At 35.8% G+C, this 7,896-nt stretch overlaps 1 pseudogene; it reads right to left on the bottom strand.

The window, feature by feature from the left end:
* Positions 1 to 2,670: 2,670 nt before the first annotated feature.
* Positions 2,671 to 4,858, bottom strand: LOC128189736 (uncharacterized; annotated as a pseudogene).
* Between the last annotated feature and the right edge of the window lie 3,038 nt (positions 4,859 to 7,896).

Raw genomic sequence — 7,896 nt, forward strand, 5'->3', positions numbered from 1 at the left:
GCACTTATCTTCTAAAAAAAAGATTGCAAGCCCTGTTGTAACCTATTAATAAATAGGTCATTGCCTAAATGGTTAAGGTGAACACCATCCTTGTACAGCGTAGGGTCCTCAATGTCAAGCTCAGGGTATCTTATGTACTTCCCCCCAATTTACGTTAAATATGTGGCTATATGGCTATTGATACGCACTCTAACCTTTTCTAGGGCTTGATGGTCAATCTCCCCCCGCCAGTGAAGCCGTGGTAGGATCTGTGACCAGACTAATACGGTGTTTGGCAAGAGCACAAGAAGCTTATCCAATATTCTCTTAATAGTGGCTCTTAGTTCAACAGATTTAAGAATTTGACCAATGTCATTCCCTCCGCAGTGGATGACCAGTATGTAAGGTGCTTCCTCATATGTCAAGAGGGTCCTTACCTTGCGGATTAACTGATGTGATCTCATTTCCCCCATTCCCTGCCACAACACTGAAGCATTGTGTCTATGAAGCTGGAGGTTACTTCCAATGTGGGAATTTTTAACATGGACAAAAGCATGCTTTATGATAGATGAGCCTAAAATCCATATTCTTCTAGGTTCTGCAAAAGATCTTAGGTTGAGACATACAATTTCTACAATGGGTTTACAGAGTTAAGGTACATGTTAACCAACACAGAAAGAGAGGTTTATTTGCGGATATACCTAAAAAGACAATTTGAGGTCCATCTACCATCTTGAGCAATCTGCTCCTTACCCTTACCAGTGGACCATGCATGTGTGGCCGCTCCTATACGAAATGAGTGCAGTTTGTAAATTTGTGTATCTAACCCTAACCTTACTAGGGACTGGTTGAAAACTGAAGCTGTTTGGTAACGCGTTACTGGTGCCCCATTGACATGACAAAATAGGGAACCCATGGCTTTTGGTCTTAATCTTAAGAATTTGCGTAGAGACAACACTGGACATAGATGTTTGTCGACAGATTTAATATTAACTACAGCACCCCTCCCCTCCTGGTCTGTCTTAGAATGCTTTAAGTTAATGGTTACTGACTTGTTATCAGTGCCGAATGTAATATCCTGCAACTGGACGGCATGACCAATGTCAGTGATTGAATTCTGAACCAATTCCCCAATCCTAAAGTAACTATAGAAAGCTGTCACAAAGATGGCTGTAAACAAGGTTGCTTCATAAAGTGAGCGGCAGACTAATGCCAAGACTTGAACTAACGCCTTCAAAATATCAAGGGTAATTGGCATACGATTGTCTTTGCGCTGATCCAGGCGCCTTAACATTATGTACACCTGGAATGTGCACCCCTTTTAACTGTATGTTATAGATCTCTGCAAGATTAGAGGTCTAAGCAGGTGCATGACCAGTTTTGATTTAGATGTTTTGGTGTTCAAGATGATGGCCAATGCTTGATTATCGGTATGAAGGATTACCTTTTTCCCAAGAAGTTCCCTTCCCCACACTGCAAATGCCATTGCTATTGGTACAAGCTCCAAAAAAGTTATGTCTGAGAAAATATTAAGAGACTTCCATTTTTGAGGCCACAACAAGTACACCCAGTGAGACCCAAATGCTGCACCACAACCTAAATCAGGGTTACCTGCGCTATCAGTAAACAATTCTAAATCACAGTCATTGGCCCAGTCAACTTGTCTGTATGAAGTTATTCCATTGAATCGATTAAGGAAAAATAACCAAGTATATATATCCTCCTTCATTTCATTATTGACACGCCGTCTATGGTGTGGCTTTTTCAAGCCACATGATGCGTCATATACTCGCCTAATAAATGCTCGACCAGCGGGGATAGCCCTAACACTAAATTAAGGAGGCCTGTTAACTCTTGCAACTGCTTTAAAGTTACCTTTGTTTGGATAGCAATGCTCTGTAACTGGGACCTTAGCGAGATAAGTTTTTCTTTGGGTATCTTGACAGTCATATTTTGAGTATCAATTTCAAGGCCTTAATAAATTAAAAGGGTTGTGGGCCCAACAATTTTTGGGAGTTGATTTTTAATCAACTCTCCTATGCAGTCACGCGGACAAACCGAAAGTGAAACAGTGTTTGGACCTCAGCACAAATCATTGCTCCTGACAAGACTTAGTTCTTAAAAATAATTGATGAATTCGATGTAATGTATGCTAAAGCATTTTTTTAAACGAAAATTATTTACAAATACCTTAAAAATAGTCATATTTTAAATGGTACAAACAATTTAAATATTTTTTGTAGTCGTATGTATTCCTACGCCAGAGTTCAATATAGTCTCGTTCAACTCGACGCTCGGCTGTCTCCGTAAACCCTTGTCGGAGATTAATGGTGTCAGCCGAGCGTTTGGTTGAACGAGACTAGAGTTCAATATAAAATAATTGCTTGGATCCATACAATTTTCGAGAAATATTTCTACCACTGATACATAGTTTGATTGAATTAATTTTATCTTTAAATATTATTTAACATGATTCATATGGAAGTTTCTCGACATTCTAGTCGAAAAAGTTCAAAAATTCATATTATAAAAATATGCGTAATTCAAATTAGAAACTACGTATACATGTACTTGTCATGCCAAATAACATATCATTGATTTTAAAATAAATAAACATCGACAAAATCAACTCCCGTCAGTTCTTCAGTACTTTGATTTCTTTAGTTAACAGGACCCCTAAGTCTGAACAAATTTCAAGAAAATCAGCCATCAACAGTGAACATTCTTGTGTACCAGATCTACCAGCAAGCAGGAAATCATCTAAATAGTGTACAACATTAGTACTTTGAGATTTTTCTTTCAAGGCCCATTCTAAAAATGTTGAGAATTTTTCAAACTTCGAACAACTTACAGAGCAGCCAAATGGGAGGCATTTATCAATAAAAATACTGCCTTGAACCTTGTAACCAAGCAAACTGAAATCTGAGGTATGAACAGGTAATAACCGAAAAGCACTTTTGATATTTAAACGAGAAACAAATGCCCCCTGTCCTAAACTAGCCAACATATTGAGAGCCTCATCAAATGATGTATACTTCACAGAGCTAAATGACTGGTCTATGAAATCATTTACACTAGATCCCTGTGGATATGACAAATGATGGATTAACCTAAATGAACCATCTTTTTTTGACACCAAGCCAACGGGCGACAGCCTAAGGTTGGTGAATGGTGATTTAAAAAATGGACCAGCGACCCTACCTAACGAGACTTCCTTATTAATCAACTTCATTGCTTCATGTTCAAGACCATTTAGGGATTTGAGATTATGACAAGTTGTAGAAATTCTAGGACCCTCATAACACAGTTTGAACCCTGTAGAAAAACCCTGAATTAATTCATGTGCAGCCAGTGTATTGGGGTATGTTAGTAAAAGTTCTCGTAATTTATTAACGTCTATTGGGGTAGCAGCAATATTAAGGGTGTCTAATTGACTTGGTGGTTGTGGCTGGCATGCGACTGGGGGCTGTTCCCGGTGCTTGTGGTCGCAGTGCCTGCTGGATGCCTGCAGATCTAAAGTTTAAACGATTTTTATTAGCAAAGCATTTTGTAGCGGGGTGATTCTTGTCACAATGGAGGCATTGGTGCTTGTAAAAGCAATTGTTTCTCTGACATAACCCCTTGTAATTGAAATCATAGCACTTAAATGGTCTTGGTTCTGACGCCCTAGAGGAGGATTGGATTTGAAGTAACTGATGCATGTAAATAAGCCATAATTCACTATCCACCGAGGCAAATGAAATAGAAGGGTTGCGTTCCTTTTTAAGTCGGAACTGGACATCATATTCCCTCCACCCCAAATGGTTTGTCCCAGATGCCCCCAAGCGGACAGTGTGCATATATTTAAAAAGGGCGGTGGCACAATCTGGGTGAGCGGTTACATATATACTGGCAAAGATTAAAAAGGCGTCTACCCACGTTTGAATAGAAGTTATTGGTTTCGCCTTTGACTTTTGAGACATCGAGACAGTGCCATTACTACATGTCAAGAATTGAACATCATCATTGGGGTCTTGGTTGTTGATCAATAATTTGCCTAAATTGACATACTGATCGTTTGCAATTTGCACTTTAAGATTGTTAGGAACATTATAGCCTAAATGGTCATCAATGCTCGAAATGCCCTTTGCAGGTTGTGGCAAATGCTCTAAATTCATTATATCAACGAACGAATTACCTGGCTCTGGCTCAAAGGGGTCACTTAGGTTTGCGGGGATGTTATCCATTGTGGGGATGTTAACCATCGAGGGGGTGTTGCCTGCTGAGGGGGCGCCGATTCTTGGCTCAATCCTCGAGGCAACTTCCTCAGCTAAATGACGAAGTTGTTCGTCGGTGAGGCCGAGCGCTGGGACCGGAGGCTCTGCTGGTGCCGGCGTTGTCGCCTGCTTCCGCTTGGGCCTATCGCCACGTGCTGGGCCAACATGTGCATGTGTTGCTTTTCTTTTAGGCATGGCTCTCACAAATGAAACAGAAATGAAAATTAATTAATCTGGTTAAGTTGAGATTATGATATAATAGTGTCAATTCCAGCAAAAAGTTGGGGTTTATCCGATCTGCCATTGCTCTTGCACGAGCTTAACGACGGAATTAAATCCACCCAGCATCCACCGATAAATCGTGCATCGAGTAAAACAAATATCATAGGGAATTAAACCTGTCCTTAAAGTTTACTATTAAAGCACTATAGAAAAAATTATTCGAAAAATAAGTCCTTATGTCATTAAAACCCCCGAGAGAAAAAGCCCATCCACCTACCTGAATTGTTTCTGGAAAACTGGGATGACGTCATATATGGTATGACTAATAACCATACCCGATGAAGATGCAGCGTAGTGATAATAAGCGGAAACCGCCGAGGACCTAAGGTGCTATCTATCAAGCGCGTAAATTGAAAAAAGAAAGTTGAATTCCACTTCAATAAATGTATTTAATCCTTAATGCTTAAATACTATTATTTTATCTTGTCTTAAATTGTTACAATTTTTTATATAAAGGGTAATATTGTGACAATATTAGGTGGGGAGTGTTCTGGAATCATTCCGGAATTGTTTATTATGTTCATTTATAATCCGGATTTATATGTACATAACCGGTTCAGAGTTCATTATAGTACCTCCGCTCCACAAGCGCCATGCACAAATTGTCGGAACCACGTTCCATCAGGTTTTTGGTGACATAGAGACCCCACAGTGTATGTATTTTTGTATTTTTTAAAATAACATATAGAGTTAAGAACAGTTTATTTCTTTCTTATGCACTTTAACTTGTATAAAATTCCATTAAGGTATATTTTACTATTTAAATGGGCTATGTGTACTTCGTGCAGTAAACAAACATGTTTTTCATATCTACGATATGTATTGGAGCTTTTACTAGATTTAATATCAGTTAATTTACATGAAGTTCAGTGCATACTTGTTTACTTTCATACTTACGGGTTTATATGTATTGTGACAAGAAAATGAATAGAGTTAAATTAGATAGACCTTTTAACATATGTGTAACGGTCTCCCCAACCTATATTATGTAATGACAAGTTCATTCAATTGTGTAATAAGTGATTTTGTTTATATTGTAGTATCTACAGTTTATTCCTAGTGAATAAATGATGTTTACTAGCTGTCTGTGTCTCGTTTATGAACATGGGACAGCTTAACGCTTACACACCAATTAATGTTCATGTAGACTGTTGGAAAAAACAGCAAAAAATAACTTTTCTAACTCATCAACTTACAGCATGAATGTGACCCAAGAGTTCAAAAATTGGATACAAATCAATTTTTCTAATTACTAACAGTATGAAGTAATAGATTATATTGTAAAAATATCAAAAACTAAATGGACACGTATACTTCAAATTTAATTAGCTAATTTATTATATCACTAACTGATTTTGTCTATCTATTTCCCCAGTCAAAAAAGCTTTCATTTTCTTCCTGTTCAGCCTAATGTTTGGTGTATTTTAGTTTAATTCGATTCATAGCATCTAGCTGATTGACATAGGAAAAAGTGTACACTATGTGTAAAAGGTATTTGATGTTTAGAACCTTGTTTTTAAACTACAAAGTATGTCTACCAGAACAATGAAAGCTAAAAATTTAATTTTCTGTAGGATGATCTTGTGCTTCGTCAATTTGTTCTTGTTCATCCGATATACTGAGGAACATTTGGAGTGCAACAAGTAAGCATCAGCTATTTCTATCTTGTTAATATTTTTTAATTACTTTTAAAATAATTTGCAGTGAAAATATTAACTACTTTCACAAGTGTAACATATTAATTTTACAATAAAGCTTATCGTCCAATTCGTGTTGCGTCAACCAATACCTCAATGAAGTTAACAACAGCTGTATTGGTAAGTAGATTGTGATAGTTATTTAAACAATTTTTTTTATTATATCATTGCAATATGACGTTTAGATCTTTAAACCGCATCAGATTATTAAGGTATAAATTCAAACTGTTCAAACCTGTTTATGAGAGAATAAATCATGTAGACATTAAATTTAATTATCGTTAGAATCAATTCTCCATCACCAAGAACACAAATTAGGACGAATTTGCCTCATGCCTATAAACAGCAAAAATATGTACAAAAATTAAATGTAAAGACAAGCGTATTGAAATACTGGAAAATCATTTAAATTTGTAGTGGCCAATTTTCGTGGATTGTGGTTTTTTTTATCTATTAGTGGGGATGTTATTTCGTGGATCCCTCGGTTTTTAAATTCATTCAAAAAATATCTATTTCTAAATTTGTTTTTTCGCGGATGTAAATTCGTTAGGGAAAGTTACCCACAAATACAATGAAACTTGAATCATCAGGAATTCTAATGAATTCAGAATTTAACGCAAGCTATTATGACTCTATCAAAGAAAAAGTTTAAATCTTGTTAATTCAGTCAATGAGATGGCCCATTACAAACGAAAATAGAAAAATAATATTTTATAATCTTAAATTTTAGTCAACACGAATAAATCTATCAAACTTTTCCTGATTTGTATTATCATTGATGTTTGAAGTTGTTGCAGACAATTGATAAAAACATAACTAACATAGTCTCCTTATCATAATATTAAAACCAGTACGAACAAGTTTTTTTACTTTTTTAGATGATAGAGGGAATAAATGAAAGTGTTTTTAACTAAGCTGCGTTGCTGCAATTATTATTTTTATATTTAACTCGCATTTATCATTTAACTTTGTTTGATATTTTACAGAATGTCCACAACAATCCTGTCCCACTGGATATTATGGGCGTCTGTGATCTATCTGTAAGTGTAAAGCAACGGAGTGTCATAACGAGACGGGCTGTGAAACGACCAATGGTACTTTTTCACTTTTGTTTATTTATCACTTTCTTTACTTTATGCAATCATTTGTGGTGTGATGTATGAAAACATTACATCAATCGCAAGGAATTTGTTCAGTCGCAAATCATTAAAAATATGTTTTTAATAAACAATTCTAATTGATTAGGCAATTACTTGAAATCTTACATAAAAGAATTATTAACATGCTTTTTTGTGACGAAGGCAAGTCATTCATTTAAAATAGAATATTAAAAAGAAGTTATCTGATCGTAGATTTAATTAAATTCATTTAAAAGGAGCATGATCTAATTTTGAGCAAACAGTTGTAAAATTATATCTGTAATATTTATTCGTTTGATGAAATAACGGCGCTTCTGGTTGGTCGAACATATCTTTGATACCTGCATCAATAAAATTTTTACCGGATCTACTTTTCTCAACTGTTCTGATCTTACACTATTTATAGAACGGGAATTTCCAAAATAAACACTGTCAACAAAATGTAAAGTTGTGCCTGTTTATTGTCAACAAACAAAATACAACTTCATAAACATAAATACTAGAAATTTAAACCTCAAAAATACACAAAACATATTTTTTGAT

This window comes from Crassostrea angulata, chromosome 6 (assembly GCF_025612915.1).
Source record: "Crassostrea angulata isolate pt1a10 chromosome 6, ASM2561291v2, whole genome shotgun sequence".
NCBI classification, from domain to species: domain Eukaryota; kingdom Metazoa; phylum Mollusca; class Bivalvia; order Ostreida; family Ostreidae; genus Magallana; species Magallana angulata.